Raw genomic sequence first — 19,839 nt, 5'->3', positions numbered from 1 at the left:
TATTAAAAATCAAAAACAGTTTGTGATATCTCCAAGGTCATTAAGTTGGACTTGGATGATTAACTAAGAGGGAATTGGATTCTTTAATGCTGCTAAATCATTTAGTTTGTTGATAGGGGGAGTGGATTAGAGAATTTGATTGATGATTTGAAAAGCATTATATTTATAGATGTTTGAGTGATTGTAGATAGACCAGACTACGATCCCGAGAGCAGAGTCTAAAGGGGAGTCTGAAGACAAGCTTGAAGCTAAGATGAGCTTGTAGATGGAAAGCAAGGTGTCGATCCCTAAAAGCACGGAAGCTTGACGAAAGGGGGAGCCTGATGAAGATGTTGTTAAAGATAGAGCCAGTGATGAGATCCTGGTATAACAGTTAAAGAGTGAAGTTGATCAAGAGAAGAAAGATTGAAGGATGGTTATAATGTTACAATCTGAATGAGAAGGCAGAATGATCAAGACTGAAGATGTGTCATGCTGAAGACTAGACACTGAAGACTTCGTCAATATCCGAGGGGGAGTCTGTTAGTGCATTACGTCTATTGACTTCGTCTTGTATCATGTAATAGGATAGAATAGGATAATCAGTGCACGAGGTTCGAGAATCTGTTTTTAGTGGTTAAAGAGGTGATTCCGCTTGAAACTGCAAGGAGTCATTTCAAGCGAAATCAGAAACTTCTGATTCCGCTTGAAAGTGCTCCATGCCATTTCGAGCGGAATCACACTAGTATATATAGTGCACTTGTCTGATTCAATTGGCACGGGATCTGGAACTTGTAACGAAATGCTGCCAAATTGTTCTCAGGTTGTAATTAGTGTTAAATCAATATAAGAGGCATTATAATTACATTGAGCGTCCGTTTCATTGATTCCGCCTTTGATCCGGATTAACAACTCTTCTGATCGACTCGTTTGGGTTCAACAACGATCCTACAAAATGATTAGCTGCAAAGGAAAAAGGTCAAGGACATGTAGTGTATGCAATGAAAAAGGTCATGATATTCGGACTTGCGAGATTCTTAAAGCCAAACAACAAGGTAAACAACAAAAAAAGAGATGAAGGGCGTCCAGATTGAAAATGTTCCCAGAGACAAAGATAACGAGGTCGAAGACGACGAAGAGGAAGATGAGTTTGAAGATTACAGTGGTAGTAGTTATGATGGATCTGAAGAAGAAGAAGATCAGTGGGAGGAGCTTTTAGAAGATGATGAGGATGAGTAATTTTTTTTTAAATGTAAATGCGAATTTATACGAAACACATGCGATTTTATATTCATCTGTTTATATCATTTTTTCATGCGATTTTAGTATATAAACATGCGATTTTATATGCATCAGTTTATAATTAGACTTAGATGCGATTTCACGTTTAATACATGCGATTTTGAGTTATCTTGTTTTTTTGTGGCAAAGATGTCTAAATCATTCATGCGATTTTATATTATAATCAAGCATAAGATTTGTTCAAAACATATACCCAAAATATAAAATAGTTGTTATTGTCTAACACAGCTACAACCATAAAACGATTAAACAGAAATTTAGTTACTTCAAGCAAAGATTTTGTCACGTTCAGCAGAGCTGAACTCCATCTTCTCCTTCACAGTGTTTAGAGCATCTTTCAGGAAAGAGAAGGCTAAGTCATCAGCTCAAGATTACTCCTTTATGTGATTCAAAGCTGCGTCTCTGAAGCTTGATGGTGGTTCTTCAAGTAGTCTCTCCCACATCTCTTGATTTTTCTTGATTTCTTCAAGAATTTTCCCCTACACATCAAGAACCAGATGAGAAGAGTTGACATCGGTGCTTATTTCTGTCAACATGCGAGTTGACAATAGCTCTTTTAGTGCAATGTGTTTTATTTTTTCTGAATCTTTAGATGCCATTTTTGTTGGTCTGTTGTGTGTGTTTTTTTCGTGTTCTATGTCTTAATATGGAAGGTAGTTATATCTGTGTTTTTTTATATTAAAATAGTAAATTTATTATGTAGGTAGGGTGGTAAGTTCAGTAGTATTTATTGTAAAATTATCATTACATGTCAAATTTACAGTTTTGTAATTTTAGTTATTAATTCGTAATTTTTTTTTTGCATTTTTAGGACAAAGTAATTTGAAAGTATTAGCAATGTTTTATTCAAAATCGCATTTGAATCGAAAACAAATTCGCAAACATTAAGAAATCTAAAAGATAATTAACTTTTTCTGAATTCGCATGTGCAAAAGCATGAATTCGCAAACCATAAGAAATTTCAAAGATTATTAACTTTTTTTGAAATCGCATGTGTAAAGTCATGAATTCGCACATCATATGACATCTTAAGTGTTTTTTCGCATATAATGTTATATGAATTCGCAAACTTTACAAAAACCACAACCTTTCTTTTTGTCTGAAGTGTTTTTCGCACGTTTGATATGTATTTCGCATATTTTTATTTGATTTTCACCCTCCATCATCTTCTTCTATAGTCGGTCTATCGATCTGTTTCAGTTCTGAACTTCCAAATTCAGCAGAAGTTCAATTCGCAGGAGGATTTGGTGAATAAGAATCGATCGATTTTTGATTACTTATTCCATTTTCGAATACGGTTTTGATTAAGAATCTTACGGTATGATTTTGAGGTTTTGTTTGCTGATTATCAGGGTTTTTTTGATTTCGTAATGGACGATTTTAACCTTGGCGGTTTCATATATATATATATATATATATATATATATATATATATATATATATATATATATATATATATATATATATATATATATATATATATATATATATATATATCTTTATTTGATTAATTTAATAGTTAAGCACGGGGGTTAATTGAGATGATCTCACGGATGTGGTTACAGCGTACGTAATGTACGATTAGGCATATTGTATGATAACCGGCCTATATATATATATATATATATATAGTGTGAGGTTCATTGGGGAACACTAAAAAAGTGGGGAACAGTGGGGAACCGACTCAAACGAACTCCGATTGGACTCATTCCAGCGGCGTTGGAACCGTCTCGTCGAACCTTAACTAGGAACTCTTAACCCTAAACCCTAAATCATAACCCCTAAACCCTAAATATATTAGGGTTTGACTTTTAGGGTTTAGTTTTAGGGTTTAGCCTTAGGGTTTATGTAGGATCGTTGTCGGACCCGAAATGAGTCGATCAGAGGTGTTCTACTCAAAATGAAAGGCGGAAACAGACATAATGAGTTGAAATCAGCTAGATTTATACTAATAACTGTCTTTGTATTGATTCTGAAACGATTACAGATCTGAAGACACTTCGACAGAGCTTCGCCGTCGGAAACACTCAAGCTAATTCCGTACCAACTGAAACGGAATGACAACTATATATAAGCGGACTAATTCCGCACGAAACATGTACAAACGAGATTACCTACACGCGGAATTAGTTACTCACACGGAATTACCTTGTAATTCCGTGCGGAATTACATAAGGACACTTCAAGCGAAATTACAAGCTTCCTGCGGAATTACTTGAAGACTTGGTTCCTCTATCTTCGTGCCACGAACAATGCAAGACTCGATACAAGACGAAGTCGACAGATGTATGCACCAACAGACTCCCCCTCAGATGTTGACGAGTCTACTGTGTCGAGTCTTTGCCACCTCCAGTCTTTATCAGTCTGATTGTTCTCTTTCCATCAGCACCAATGTACTCTCCTCGGATGTCTTCAGACCCCCCTCTCAATGTGCTGGGATCGCAGCCTGGCTTTCACAGGATCAGAGTCGAAACCTGGTTCACACTCTCCTCAGGTATCGGAACCTGGCAAACCTGCACATCCTCCACCACACAATAAATTTCACAAATTTAACATTTGAGAAATTTATCTACCAAGACTCTTCCTTAAATTCAATCAGGACGAAAAAATATTATCATTTAAGAACACAGACTCCCCCTCACAAAAATGATCATCATGTTTAGCACTAGGAATTTTGAAAATCAGCTATTCAACATCAGTAGTCGAAAATCTTTTTGGATTTTTGAATGAAACTAATGCAGTAAAGACATATTTACAGACAATATTTTTGTGAGTTTGTGTAAGAGGATCATATCAGTTTATGAGACAAATCACTAACCACCGTTAAGCTTTAAACATTTTAAGTTCTAAAGAATTCACCTAGATTGTCAGTATACTGGTCCACTTAAATTTTCACACAAAGTTCAACTGTTTCGAGATACGAGATTAGAGTCTTAAGAACTTAAACTTATTCGCGTGTCCCACCTCTTGAATATACTCCCGTATCCAGATCCCAATATTCAGTCTTATAGGTGAGTATACCTGGATGATATCTGTAAAAGGGTTAAATGCGAAACCGTGAGAGCTCAGGTCAGAACTTCTGTTCAGCAGAGAGATGACGGCTCGACTTCTGGTGTGTTCCCTTTAGAGAATCTTTTCTTCAACAACACGTGATTGGCATTTTTCAATGTTTCATCATTTTTGTACTGAGGGCTATGCTATATTTCCAGCAATTTTCAAAGTAATATACGGGGACTAGGCCATTGCTTCCGCAAAATCAGAAGTCCCGGGATAATACCCCAGATATCACTGAGTATAAAGACCTAGTATCTCAGAAAGAGGGACCTTTCAAACAAGATTTCGGGGGTTACCCATATATCCAAGAAATGTTTCCCACAAGATAAGCAAGTTTGAAATTTAGGTTTATATCTCGAATACAATCTACTGAATGTGTAAAAACCTACTACCACATCCGTAGTGAGATTGTTTATCACATTTTTGACTTTACATTTCTTTAGCATGTTGTGATAGTCCACTGATGTACTATCATTTCCTCTTTTTACAACACAACTCATATTTGATTTTATCATGTTTTTTATTTTTTCAAATTTTCTAATGTTTTTGGATTTTCTGAAATTTTCTTACTCTCCCTAAAATTCAGAAACATTTAAAGAAATTTGAAAACAAACTGTACAAACAAGGTGACAAACTGGTGTATCAAGCTTCAAATCTCCATCCACTTGGCATAAACAATCAGAACTCCCCCTTACAACAAACTATTTTCTCAATTTGATTTCAAGACACTTAAGTTTGTTTTAATCAAAATGATTTTTCCGGAAAATAAGTTTTGTTGATTTTAAACCACTTGTAGGTTAGGGGTCCATCATCTTGTTTTTCAAAAAGATCACATGTAAGAAGATTACATCAAGTTCAACTTAATGACCTTGACGAATCACTAATAAGGACAAACTTCTGTACTAGGTGTAGGAATAAAGCATCTACACAAATTCATTTTATCAATAAAGATGCCGATTCTTGCTTCACACTTACCAACCTGGAAGCTCCGGCCAGTCCTCAACCTGTAAAATTTATCAACTTTAAAAATTCATTCATAAAATCAATTTTTATCAAGAATGATGCCGATTCCTGCTCCGCGATTACAAACTTGGGAGCTCCGGCAAGTCAGGTTTTTAATCAAAGAATATATCCACCCAAGCCTGACCAGCCTTGGGTGTAACCAACTCATTTGCAGTTGGGGTGTAGGTTGCCTTCTTTGTAGCATAAAAATCTTTTACCCCTTTGGCCTTGCCCTTGACCATCTTCCCAAAAATCTTCTTCATATTTCCATTAAAGGTTTTCTCAACATCAAATTCATTCTTTTCAGAATAAAATTGATTCGAGATCTCAACTTCTCCAACCTTTGATTTTAAATTCTCAGCCCGCAATGGTGGAAAATGAACATCATCCAAAGGCGGAACTGAGTTTTCAGCATTTTTAACAACATGTGACTCCTCTGATTTTGTGGAATAAGATTCATCGCCAAGTTTACATCTGATTTCTTAACAACTCAAGCTTGATTGTCAAGATTTCCCCTTTTCTTGTAAAACCTTTTCGAACACTCACCAACTTCATATGTTGAATTTTAAAACACTTTAAACCTTTCAGTTGGTGGTTCGGTTTTATCAACAACTATTTCTTTCTGTTTTTCTGAGACTCCCTGTTTTGTGTTGGTTGCTTTAGGACAGTTCCAGGTGATGTGACCAACTTCTTGACACCTATACAGGTTCTTGTCTCTTTTCTTTGATGAGCTTCATTTTTCTTTTCTTCAGCAAGAAATTCTTGATTTGACTGTCTCCAAAAAGAGCTCTTCTTTTCATCCTCAGCATATGTACCTGACACAAATTTTGTATTTTTAGAATTTTTCTCATTTTTATAATTTTCTAGAGGAATAAAGCCAAGACCTTTCGTTTTGAAATTACCATTGTGATTTGGTTTCTTTCAAAAATCTGAACCATAACTGTAACCCATTTTCTTGTTTATCCTTTGTTTAATTCTTGAGGTGTAAGGTCTAGGTTTTGCAGAAAAATTTTCATCTTTTATTTCAGAAATATTAATTTCTGTTAATTCGAAAACCTTTTTAATCATTTCTGTTTTAACACCTCTTATTGGAAACTTTTTATCAAAATATAATTTGTCAGAATCATTCAAAGTATATGCAACTTCAAATGTTTCGTCATTCAAATTGGATTTTGACAACAAAAATTCTTTACTATAAACCGGTTTTCCCGATGACTCTGAACTTTTGACAGACGAACTGTCACACCCCCAAAATACCACTTAGGGAGTGTCCCTGTTAGGCGTGTGACGAATTGACAATGAGCCACCAATTACATTGAAACCACAATAATAAAATAAAACTCTCCATTTAATTATAAAATTCCAACATGAGTTTATACGAAAGAAAACCAATGTATTCAGCGGAAGCGTTATCAATACCATAATTTAAACATTCTCAAAACAAATGCATGAAAAAAAAACAATATTCCAATAAGTGTATTCAATCAGCACGACCCATGACCACTCAAACCGCTCCAAACAGCAAGTTCCACATCCAAGAAATCTAACGACCTGCGAGCATGCAACAAGTGTGTCAGACAAGGCTGGCGAGTTCACAGTTTATGAAAATGGTTGTTACCAAGTGTTTAAAACAGTTCATTAACATAAGCAAGTAATATTGTTAATATCTCAATTCCAAACAAGACGGCTCCTGAAGTACATGACTGCCCTTTCCCACGTACTCCTATCCAGTACTGGGCCCAACTGGGTCATTAGTTCACATCCGTCCTCTCTAGGAGCGGTGTGAGGGTGCCAAACCTAAGTAGCGCTACCAACTAATACCCGTTACCCTCCAGGTAACAACATAAGGGACTTACAAGAATGATAGGTGTGAATATTAACCAATATACCCGTTTTTACCCAAAAGACTTATCCCTCCACGGGATACCCACTGACTATCCCCAACCACTGGGACGCATGCTCGAATGTAGTGAACTCACCTTTGATTTGCTCGGTAAGATTAAAGCACGTATTCCAAGTTGATCAATTAGTCCCTAAGGTGGTTACCACTAACCGTTAGAATTTCATTCTACCAAACCACATATGTAACAACTTGTAACAATTAACATGTAGCCACAAAATAATCATTCGAATTTCATACATTTCACGTAGCCTGTTCGCCTCTCGACCCATCCCAATAAACATGTGTTTATTAGTCCAATTACATAACATTCCCAATTAACTAAAGACACATATCATCATTCGATAATGGCACATGTAAATCAACAGATAATCATCACCTATTTATTAAATCATAAAATTCATATACACAATCTTCACTTGGAACAAAACTTCTATTTCAAGCATACAACATATATCAGTAACTAAACAGCCCTTCGTAGGGCTCATATGAGTTCGCGGCCCAACTGGATTCCAGGCCCAAATAGCCTGTGCAAACAGTCAAAACTTCCAGCCCAGATCAGTATATACTACCAACTGTGCAGTCCACAATGGCAATTGTTCCAACCCAATTCCTAACTGTGCTTATGGTCAATATTTCGGTCCAATCACATGGTACCACTCACACATCCTAATCCATTTACATGATCCATCTTATCAAAACAAACACAATGAATTCATGCTTATGGTCAATACCTTCGGTCCAATGATTTACTCTTTTAATTCCAGCTCATATTCCAACTAAGTTAAATACCTATCATTCACATTTATCAATTTCATCACATAGTTTTCTTCTACACTCCCTGATCAAAATTGTGCACGCAACAACTTTATTATCCACATGGTTTCTACTGTCTAGTGATAGTTTCATGAACTTCCAATACATAATCAATTCATACACGTGAGTTAACAATATTGCATCTTATTAACCGGTTAATATATATAACATAAATCAACAAGCATGTCCTCGGCCGGGTGTGTGTCAACCATCGACTCAAAATAACAGGAAATCATCATACACCAATTCGACTAATTAGTATAAGGTCACAAGTAATCACAATTAGACACACTCATACTTTGATTATCAAGAGTATTACACCAACTAACAATCAAAGACAATTCTACACATATAGTTCACATACCAATTGAATGTAGAGACACAAGAAGTGATATGCTTCTAGGAATGCTTACTGCCGTTTGATGCTTTGCTAATGATAAGCTAGGGGGTACCTAGGGTTTGCAACTGCTTGCAATCATTCGTATTCTACGTAACAGTAATTAGGGGGAATGGGCTTGACATGACTTGGGTTTGTGGAGTTGGTCCCCCAATCTAATCTGCGGCCCAAAGGTGAACAGGTAGACTATGTTAGTTCCGGATGTGAGTTTATAGGCTCACTTCAGCCGGTGCGTGCACAAGTTAAGATGCGGCCCAAGAGGAAATTAAGGTCCGAACGTACGGAAAAATGGTTCTTGTTTACGTTAAGGTCGAATAGTGTGTGATAAAACATAGTGCAATAAAAATGATACTAGACTTAAAAGTTAAGAGATTACACGATACTAACCTCGAAGGTTCGGGTTGTCACACGAACTCAAACTCCCGACTGACAAACACGAACTTTCGGACTCGGACTTTGACTCTGACTCCTCATCCTTATCCAACACCTGATCGGCCACCCTTTTTATTAATTCGGACTCATGGTCTGTGTCGGACGCTGTGAACGTGATGTCAATATTGTCTGGTAATGCATCGGTTATCTCGGACTCTAACTTTATATTGACTGCCTTTTTTACTTGTTCCTCATTCGGTTTTCTAGGCAAATACCCTTCCCAAATCGGAGGCGGACACTTGTTATAATTAACACTCTGTTTCTTACCAGTATCCTTTTTCTTTGGCTTCTTGTCTTCAAACACTTCAAAACCTGAAACAATTGGATAAATTCTGTCAATTAAATAGTCAGAACTCGAATAACTTCTCATTAATCGTCTGATTCTTTCATTTTCAGCTTTCTCAGTTTCCAACTCGTGCTTCCATTTTTCACATTCTTCGATGTAAAAATTTATCTCTTTCTGCTTAGACATCATTGATGCATTCATCATTTTCAAAGCATCTTCTCTTTCAGAGTTTGTCTTTTGCAAACTATTCACAGTTCTGTTCAATACATCGTATGGCTCTTTCAAATTCTTGACATCAAACAACAAATTTTCTTTCAACTTTTCTAGATCACTAAACCTCTTATCTTTTTCATCACATTGTTTGCAAGGTTCCAAACATGTAAGACAAGGTTTTGTGACTTCAACAATCTTTTCGATCTCCACAATCTTCTCAACTTCAACTACTTTTTCCACTTCCACTATCTTCTCAACAATTTTGACTTCTTTCATTTCTTTTGCAGCTTTTCTCTCTTTCAGTTTCTTCAATTTATCTGCAAAATAAAATTCAAAACTGTCAGAAGATAAATGAGCTTTTCCCAGATTTATCTGTTCGATTTCTTCATCATCATCACTGCTTTCTGTTGAACTGTTTTAAGAAGAAACAGATTCCTTAAACTCCCTATTCTCATCCACATACTTATCCCAGCTAAATCCTGGAGCCATTTTCTCATCATCTTGACCAGTGATACCATAATAAGCTTTCTTATTTGCATCTTCGATCATTTTCCCATGTGCAGTTTGTGATTCCTTTTGTTGATGCGGTTGATGAACAACCTGTTGATATATGGCTTTTTGATAGTAATCATCTTTACCAAAAGGATTCTTTGCTCCACTAGTTTCCTGATTTTTGCACTCTCTTTTGAAATGACCTTTCTCCCTGCATCGAAAACAAATAACTTTAGATTTATCAAAACCTAAATTAGAGAGATTTGCATCTAAGAAATCATTTCTTCATGTAATCATTTTAAACTTTTCTGCTCTCCTCAAGACACTAGCTAGACACCATTTGATGTCCATGAGCTCCAATTCTTCTGCATCGATCTGATCATAATCTTCTTTGGTTAGCATCGGATTGCCAATTTTTCCAGCAATCAATCCTTCATAAGTTTCCAAAGCAGTAACCAGTAATGCCATATGACTTTTAACCACTTCTTCAGAAAAATTCTGACCATTTTGAAGATGCAATGCAACATTGCACTGAATCATATGTCCATTACTAACATTTGAACTTTGAACAGTTGGAGGATTAACATTTGAAAATCCACTAGTGTTGATTGAACTTTGACTGACTGATCCAGATGAATTTCCTGCACTAAAAGCGGTTTGGATCTTTGGACTTGCTTCAACAGTTTGAACATTTCCTTTGTAGTACAATTTGATATCTTGTTGATTGCTTGAGCTGTTCATTCTGGCAATCTTTTGTTGTTCAAGATCCTGTGCCTCCAGCTTTTCAATAAACTGTCCAATTGACAATCTGCTAAACTCTCCAGAATTCTTTAAGATCATGAGATAAGTACCCCATTCTTTCTGTGGTAAAGCATCAGCTAACTTCTCAACCCATTCTGCTTGAGTTTTAGTAATTTTCAACTGAGACATGGTAAGCACAAGATGACAATATCTTTCAATAAGAGTTTTTGTAGTCTCCCCTGGCATACTTGTAAACAATTCAAATTCCTTTTTCAGCAGAGATGCTTTACTCTTGAGCATTTCTGTACTTCCTTCAAACTTTTTCTCAAGTGCCTTCCAAATCAAAAATGCACTATCATCCTGCTGAAGCAAAATAAAAATGTCTTCTTTGACAGCTTGTTGTAAAAGACTAATCATCATCTTTTCTCCTTTATAACTGTCTCTCTCTTTGTCTATAAATTCTGAGATGATTTTATCAACTTTCAAAGCAGTCTGTGGTCTAACATATTTGGTTTCAATACTTTCCCAAGCTCTCAGATGGTTTGCCTGAACCCAATTTTCAAAACGATTTTTCCATCCATGGTACTCTTCAATTCCTATGAGTTTTGGGGGTTTTTGCATAGTTCCAGTTTCGTTTTCCAAGTTCATGTTATGAGCAATGGCAGCCGGAGTAGTCGAAGATGTGGCAAATGCATTGTAAAAGTCTTCGTCAGACATTTTTACACGAAATTACTTACAAGCAATATTAAGTTTCAAACGAGATTAACCTGCACAAACTTTCAAACGAGATTAGTGCCTTTCAAACGAAATTAAGTAATTCCGTGCGGAATTACTCAGTTTCACACGAGATTAAGAATTTGAAACGAAATTATAATTTTGTTTGAACGACTTCAAGTGGAAATACTAATTTCGTGCGGAATTAGTTGTGCTTTCAAACGAGATTAACCAAATCAATTAGTTCCATGCGAAATTAAAGAACTCTTTCAAACGGAATTAAGATGATGTCATCATTTTCGAATAGAATTTCATGCGGAATTACGGATTTTGTTAGATTTTGATTGAATTATGGTCCAATTCTCTCAAGGCTTTGTTAAAACACTGTTATGCATGTTATATGTGAAATTCAGATCATTTTAATCGTTCAAATTTGTTCAATTGATAAAAGAAGGTGTAGAAGTAAGAGAATAAGATGAAATCAAGCTGAAATCTGCAGAACTCCTCCTCCTGAGCTCTAATACCACTTGTAGGATCGTTGTCCGACCCGAAATGAGTCGATCAGAGGTGTTCTACTCAAAATGAAAGGCGGAAACAGACATAATGAGTTGAATTCAGCTAGATTTACACTAATAACTGTCTTTGTATTGATTCTGGAACGATTACAGAGCTAAAGACACTTCGACAGAGCTTCGCCATCGGAAACACTCAAGCTAATTTCGTTCCAACTGAAACGGAATGACAACTATATATAGGCGGACTAATTCCGCACGAAACATGTACAAACGAGATTGCCTACACGCGGAATTAGATACTCACACGGAATTACCTTGTAATTCCGTGCGGAATTACATAAGGACACTTCAAGCGAAATTACAAGCTTCATGCGGAATTACTTGAAGACTTGATTCCTCGATCTTCGTGCCACAAACAATGCAAGACTCGATACAAGACGGAGTCGACAGATGTTGCACCAACAGTTTAGCTTTAGGGTTTAGCGTTTAGCTTTAGGGTTTAGGGCTTAGCTTTAGGGTTTAGCTTTATGGTTTATCTTTAGGTTTAGCCTTTAGGGTTTAGCTTTAGGTTTATAGTTTAGATTTTACGGTTTAGCTTAGCTTTTAGCCTTATTTTTTAGCTTTAGGGTTTAGAGTTTAGGAGTTAGGATTTAGGGTTTAGGGTTAAGAGATCTTAGTTAGGGTTCGATGAGCCGGTTCCAACGCCACTGGAATGAGTCCAATCGAAGTTCGTTTGAGTCGGTTTCCCGCTGTTCCCCATTTTTTTAGTGTTCCCCAATGAACCTTCCCCTATATATATATATATTGTGACAACCCGGACTTTCAAGGTTAGTATCATGTAATCTCGTATTTATAATTCTCACTGTGATCCGTCCATAAACTTGTTTTATGTAATCATGCCCGTGTATACATGTGTGTGTAGTCTAGTTTTTGTTAAGCCATGATTGGGCTGCAGGAATATTGGGCCACCCTTACACACACTTCGTTCTATTATCGTTCCACTCCCAAAAACCAATTCGGCCCACTATGTTTTCAGATTGATTTGTTGTACTTGACCCAACATTTGTAAAGCCCAAACGAGTAATAAACAAAATGCAGTCCAAGTGGGTTCAGCCCACTATGTTCCGAGTTTGTTTAGGGGCCCACTATGTTCCGATTATATTTAGGATTTGTTCCATGCACTTGTTATATATCTATATTAATTAAAACAAACCCTACCCTCTCTCTCAATCTTGCAAACAGCAGACGACCCCTCCCCTATTCGAAACCTTTTTCATTAGACCTTACCTCTGTGCTTGATTTCATATACATCACTCGGTTAGTTTTGTTCATGCAAAGATATATCGTTGTTTATGTTTTGAGAACTATCTTGATTAATATTTGTTTTTCTTTTGAGTCACACATATGATAAGAAATCTTGTGTAAATAAAAACTGTTAGAAGCTATTGATGATGTTCCGTGATGGGCGATTTAGGATATAACATATAGGGTTTGAAATTGTGAGTAAATAAAGTATGACATGCAACATTATGTTAACTCTTGAACCATGTGGCATGTAAATTAAACTGGTAATCATCTTGAATATGTGTTTATGTGCGAAAGTGTGGATTCCGAACTCATATTATGATTATTGTATATATGGAATCCTTCTAGTTAACCTGCTAGTAGTTTTGATGATGGCACGAATGGTGTTAGGATGTTTCATTCATTGGGGTCACTAATCTAGATGTTAACTGGATGTAGGATTATTTATAGATCTAGATTATATAATGTTATCATAACTATAATGGTGTGGTGTGGTTTCGTTGAATGTTTAGTACTGGGTTTTTCTTGAATGTACAACTACACTTGCCTAGCGTACAACCTGGGTAAGCACGTTAAATATTTAACGTGATGATGATGATGATTCGTGGTAATGTTGAGTAATGTAGATGATGCAAGAATTGTGAGCTTTAAAAGATTTAATGATTTGGATTTGCAAGAACATGAAACTATATGTAATCTAAATGAACTCGGTTTTTGTTTGAATATTTTTGCTATGCTTTCATGGTGGTACGACCAGTTCTGCTCTATGTACAACTTGGTCATGCACACTTCTGTTATTGTTAGATGGTTTGTAGGATGAACGATTGAAAGATTAGAGACAAGGCATGATTCCTTTTTTTTGTTGTTCTTAATAGATGAAACTGCTTGAGGTCTTGTAGTTTTAATCGAAACAGATTATGTTAGTTAATTTGCCTTTGAACTTTAATCTTGAATCAAAGGGGTAGGTTAGATACGATAGATATTGGTGTTGGTAATCAAAACTTGGAATATGTAACTATACAGAAAGATGGATTGGGCCGATACATTGTGGGCCGCACACAAATTGTTTAACACACATTTAATTAAGTCTATTAAAAAGCTGGGCCACTATTTTGAAATAGGCCACGCAACCGGGTGGGTTTAGACTGTAACTGGGCCGCGGGCTGGCTTTGTTTGGGCCAGGAGTCATGTTTGCGTATGAATATTAAATTGTTGTTAGCCTAAGATGCTTGTAATTCGAAGGTGCTTGTAATCCAAATGTTTATTGGGTATTAATTGTATTTGTATGTTTATTTGAGTATAATATGGACCATCCAATATGCGTTATACCTGCTTATTACTTGTGAAATATGTGCAAAGAATATGTGAATTATGGGCGTATAAAAACTGACTATCATTGGAACCATATTAGGGTTTGGGGTGTCCAACGATAAAACAAGTAACTAATCTATACCGAGCAAACCAAGGTGAGTTCACACTCTTAAGGCATGGGATTCCCGATGGGTTGGGAATGGGATTAAGAAGCTAAGATGAAACCTGTATATTCACCACTAATAGACTACAATTAATCCTGCGTATTCTCGGATTGGGAAGAATACGTACCTCCGTCCTCGGATTGGGAAGGAAGCCTACACTAAACCTGCGTATTCTAGGATTGGGAAGAATATGTACCTCCGTCCTCGGATTGGGAAGGATGCCTACATTAAACCTGCGTATTCTCGGATGGGTAGAATACGTACTTCCGTCCTCGGTTGGGAAGGACGCCAATATATATAACTAGTCTAGTGGTTTACAACATGAGGTAGCCCCCACTGATTATAGTTTGGGAAACAAGGAATAGGGTAACTTGTTGTTATCAAAGCAACTTATGGATTTTTGTACAACATTAAAATTGGACAACCAACTGTGAACTCACTCAACTTTGTCGTTGACTTATTGTTACATGCCATATAGGTCGTTAGGTATCTATGGAGCTTGCACGAGCAGGAGGATTCATTGTGGGACATGGACCGTTGTGTGCCATGTTAACATTTAAAATTATTGAACTTATGTTTTGGTTTTACGTTTTATGCTTCCGCTGTTTAACTTGAATTTGGTTAACTTGTTTTTGAACACCAATTATATTGTGTGGTTGGACTTTTATTTAATTTACTTTTGTAACACCCCAAAACCCAAATGTTTATATTCGTTAAATGTTATGATCGGGTACATCAAGAAATAAATAACTAGGTTATTCGTCCTAGTTAAAAGTATGGTAGAAACAAATAAGGAATGAAAGTTGTGTCAATTCTAATTAGTGAGAAAACTTGAGGGACCAAAACGGTTAGGATGGAAAGATGGGTTTTATTTATGAAAATCAACACACACAAACACACACATTCGTGTGTTCTAGAAAGGAGCAGGAGCTCTCATGAGAGCTCAAGAAACCCTAAACGTGAAGAATCATCAAATCGAAGGGCAAATCAAGGTCTAAATTCATGAATGAACACGGATTAATGATCACCTTCACAAGGGGATTGTAAGGTATGTCTTAAAAGTTAGATTGGTGATCTTTCACGAAGTGGGTTATGATGTAAATTGCGAATTTGTATGAAATTGTGAATGGGTGTGTGTTAGAATCATCATATTGAACATGGGTTATGCATGATTTAGGTTAATTTGATGTTTAGAGGTGAAACCCATTTGTTTTGGTAAGGATGATGACTTGAATGATCACCCAAGTCCAATCCTTGTTCACATCTTGTTGTGTTATGGTGTATGTAATGCGTTCTTGTTAGGTAGATTGAATGTGATATGAATTTGTTGATGTTTTTGTGTTAATTGATGAATGAAAGCATGAAGTAGGAAGTAAAGCATGAAACACTTGTACATTATGCATAAATTGTGGCATGCACACCAAGTGTTTGATGAAATGCCTAGGTGGGATTAATAGATGAAATGGTATGCAAGTAATGGATGAAATCGTATAATATGGGGATATGATGTATTTGATGATAAATAAACATGAGAAATCTATTTTTATATGGAATTCATGTAGGATTTGGTTGGCCATGTTATTTAGTAAAAGTATGCATTAGAATATTGTACTCTATGTTGGAGTGGTATGATGTTTACTACATGTTTGAATAATTGCTTAATCAAAATTGATAAGTAAAAGTACACTAAATGTGAAGCAGATGAGATCATTAGAATAGGATGAAGTTAGAATGATGTTGGGTTGTTAAGCATAGGTCATGGTGTTAGTTGTAGAATTATGTTACTAGAATGAACGGAATTAAATATGTTTGGTATGTGCATATAACTAGATGATCATGTGGTTGTATGCTTATTGCATCGTGAGTATGAAATGTATATAGTGTCATTAGTATAGTCTACTATAATGACATGGATGTATGAGGTTAAGTCGAAAGTTCATATGATAAATTGTTGACTTTTTGAAAGTCAACTGTGCATAAGTAGCAATGTTGGACTTTTGTCACAATTGTGATATTATAGAAAGTCATATGATGCGTGTTATATCCATACGTGTTATATGTGATGACACGATGAATTGTATGAGTTTGAAAGATTAACTTGTGGAAATATGCCTTATGCTTGTTAGAATTGACTAATGAAAGTCAAATGTGAAACATGAATTTGATATGATTGTTAATATGTACAATCATGTATGCTAACAAGAATGTGAATGCGATGACATGAAAGTATAGGGATCATGTCAAGATGGATGGAAGCATGGAAGGTTAACGGGTCAAAAAGAGGCGAGGAAACGGATGCGAATACGAACACTAAAGGTAAGTGATTTCCGTAATCACTTCGTAGTACAAGTAAGTAATAAAGTGTTGTAATGAATTAAATATGATGTTTGAGGTCAAATATGTGTTAAGGTCTTTCGTCGTAAATGATGGGTTTAAGGTTGACCAAAATGCCCATGATGGGTATTTTGGGGTAAACGAACTTAAAAGTGGTTTAGAAGCAAGTTATTCGATTAGAGTAATGTTTTGGGCAGGTATGGAAGTGGGGATGATGGTTTGGTCAGTCATAGACCAATTAATGCGCGAATACCCTTAACGGGTCAAATAGTTAGAAAATAGTTAAGTCGAATGTATGTAAGTTAAGGATTTCCGTAATCCGGAGGTAAGATTTTATGTTCATATGATAGAATGTGAATTTACAAGCATGTAGGAAGAAACGGGAGGTCAAACGGGTAAACGGTTCAAAAGTTACGTGCGTTTTGGTGCGTACGGACGACGAAACGAACCTGCAGAAAACTGCAAAAAACTAGAGGGCGTCGCCGACGGGTAGGGGTACCCAAAGGTGGGATCCTAAAGAATATGTAGTAATATGGTACCCAAAGGTGGGATCCTAAAGAATAAGTAGTAATATGGTACCCAAAGGTGGGATCCTAAAGAATATGTAGTAATATGGTACCCAAAGGTGGGATCCTAAAGAATAAGTAGTAATATGGTACCCAAAGGTGGGATCCTAAAGAATAAGTAATAATATGGTACCCAAAGGTGGGATCCTAAAGAATAAGTAGTAATATGGTACCCAAAGGTGGGATCCTAAAGAATAAGTAGTAATATGGTACCCAAAGGTGGGATCCTAAAGAATATGTAGTAATATGGTACCCAAAGGTGGGATCCTAAAGAATAAGTAGTAATATGGTACCCAAAGGTGGGATCCTAAAGAATATGTAGTAATATGGTACCCAAAGGTGGGATCCTAAAGAATATGTAGTAATATGGTACCCAAAGGTGGGATCCTAAAGAATAAGTAGTAATATGGTACCCAAAGGTGGGATCCTAAAGAATATGTAGTAATATGGTACCTAATTGTGGGATTCTAAGTTAAGAATTTCCTTTACGTATATAGATGTGTATGTATGTATGTATAAAGGTATGTATGTATGTATGTATGTAATTGTGTATGTATGTATGTGTAAAGACATGTATGAGTGTATGCATGTATGTAAAGTTGGAGGAAAGATATGTATGTATGTAGATGTGAATGTATGTTTGTATGTAAGTATGTATATAAGCATGATTTAGACACGTTGAGTGTTAACGTTTTAATGGTGTACCTTGAGAATGAAAGGTAATGCAGGTACATTACTGAAGCCTCACCAGGGAATGGATACGCAGATGTAATGCTTAAAGTTTGAAAAATGACGAACAGTGAAGTGTTTGTGAATGAATCTTGTTTATATAATGTGTGCTAATGTATGAATGAATGTGGTGAGTGCAGGTTGTACGAGTCACGAGGATCTTCAAGGATTAGAGATCGAGGATCGAGTCACAAGACAGATTGTACGGAAACGTTGGTGTTGAAATTTAGAAAACCCATGTCATGCATTTAATTGTAAATGAGTCAATTGATGACTTCATGTGAAAAGGTTGTATTAAAATGAAGTTTTAAGTAAGTCAAGGTAATTATAAGGAAAGAAAGTTTATGGCTTGAACTTCCGCTGCGACTTTTAGTCAAATACGCATTAGGGTCTTACAAGTTGGTATCAGAGCCCTGGTTTGAGGGAATCAAGTACGAGAAGGTAAGTACTTGAACTCAAACTTGTGTGCTCTTGAGATAAGAAATCCGTACAATCCAAGACTCGATCAAGATCCAAAGGTAAAGGGTTGATGAAAGTATGCATTTATGTATACGTATAACAAAACTGACGGTTTTGTATGTGCAAGGTAAGCATAAGTGTTGGAAGAGGATGATCCGTGAATGCAGCCTAGAATGAATACTAAGGTAGGCAAAGAGGTAATGAGACAAGTAGGCAAATGAGCCCAGGTATGTGAATTTAATGTAAGGATGTAAGCAATGGTAAAGTCCATTAAAGGAAGGAAAAGTTTTAAATGAAAGACAAGGATTGTATGTAATGAGGTACTGAAAGTGATACACGCGCCGAAACCTAAGTCTACGGACATAAGGTGACAATTACATGAAGGCACGAAACTACTATGTGGATTGTGTACCTGGCCAGTACACGAGAAACGTATGACGTTCGTGAGATTATGATAATTGTTACAGGTATGTCCGGTAGAGTTGAGTAGCAGGCGGGCGTGTGGGGGGAAATGGGAATTAAGACTCTCGGGAAGTTGAGAGTACTATGTAGGAATGAAAAGTATGAGTGATAAAAAAAAATGGAGAATGTTGAATCCGTAAGAAGGTACGGATCAACAAGATATGAATGATATGTATGAATGAAATGTTTGAATCCACGAGATGGATTCAAGGAATGCAATGTATGAATGAAATGATTTGAATCCATGAGACGGATTCAAGGAAAGAAAGATATGAATAATATGTCTGAATCCGGGAGATGGATTCAGGGAATGAAAGTTATGAATGCAATGTTTGAATCCGTGAGACGGATTCAAGGATGAAAGGCATGAATGATATGTTTGAATCCGTGAGACGGATTCAAGGTATGAAATGCATGAAGAGAATGTTCGAAACCGCTAGACGGATTCAAAACATAGAAATAATGAAAGGTATGGATGCTATGATTGCGTCCGAAGGACGGATTTAAAATATAAAAAGGGATGAAATTAATCCACATCACAATGTGTCGACAGTTTGACCATGGTTGTGTCAAACGAGTCATACGGATAAATGTAAAGTAATAAACAAAAGAATGATCGTAATGGGCATGCAAACCTAAATTTTAAAACGAAAGAAAGAAGTTCGA

At 36.2% G+C, this 19,839-nt stretch overlaps 1 long non-coding RNA gene across 2 annotated transcripts; it reads left to right on the top strand.

Moving 5' to 3' along the window:
* Window positions 1-15,348: 15,348 nt before the first annotated feature.
* On the top strand, window positions 15,349-18,602 carry LOC110871192. Of its 2 annotated transcripts, none has more exons than XR_002553547.2 (3): window positions 15,349-15,671; window positions 16,856-16,939; window positions 18,393-18,602. It is a non-coding gene; the product is annotated as an uncharacterized LOC110871192 (long non-coding RNA). The 2 variants fall into 2 exon arrangements; XR_004865166.1 differs by having other exon boundaries at window positions 16,851-16,939.
* The last annotated feature ends 1,237 nt before the right edge of the window (window positions 18,603-19,839 follow it).

This window comes from Helianthus annuus, chromosome 8 (genome assembly GCF_002127325.2).
Source record: "Helianthus annuus cultivar XRQ/B chromosome 8, HanXRQr2.0-SUNRISE, whole genome shotgun sequence".
Classification (NCBI taxonomy): domain Eukaryota; kingdom Viridiplantae; phylum Streptophyta; class Magnoliopsida; order Asterales; family Asteraceae; genus Helianthus; species Helianthus annuus.
Note: the sequence above shows the minus strand (reverse complement) of the source record. Positions and strands in the feature narration are given on the sequence as shown.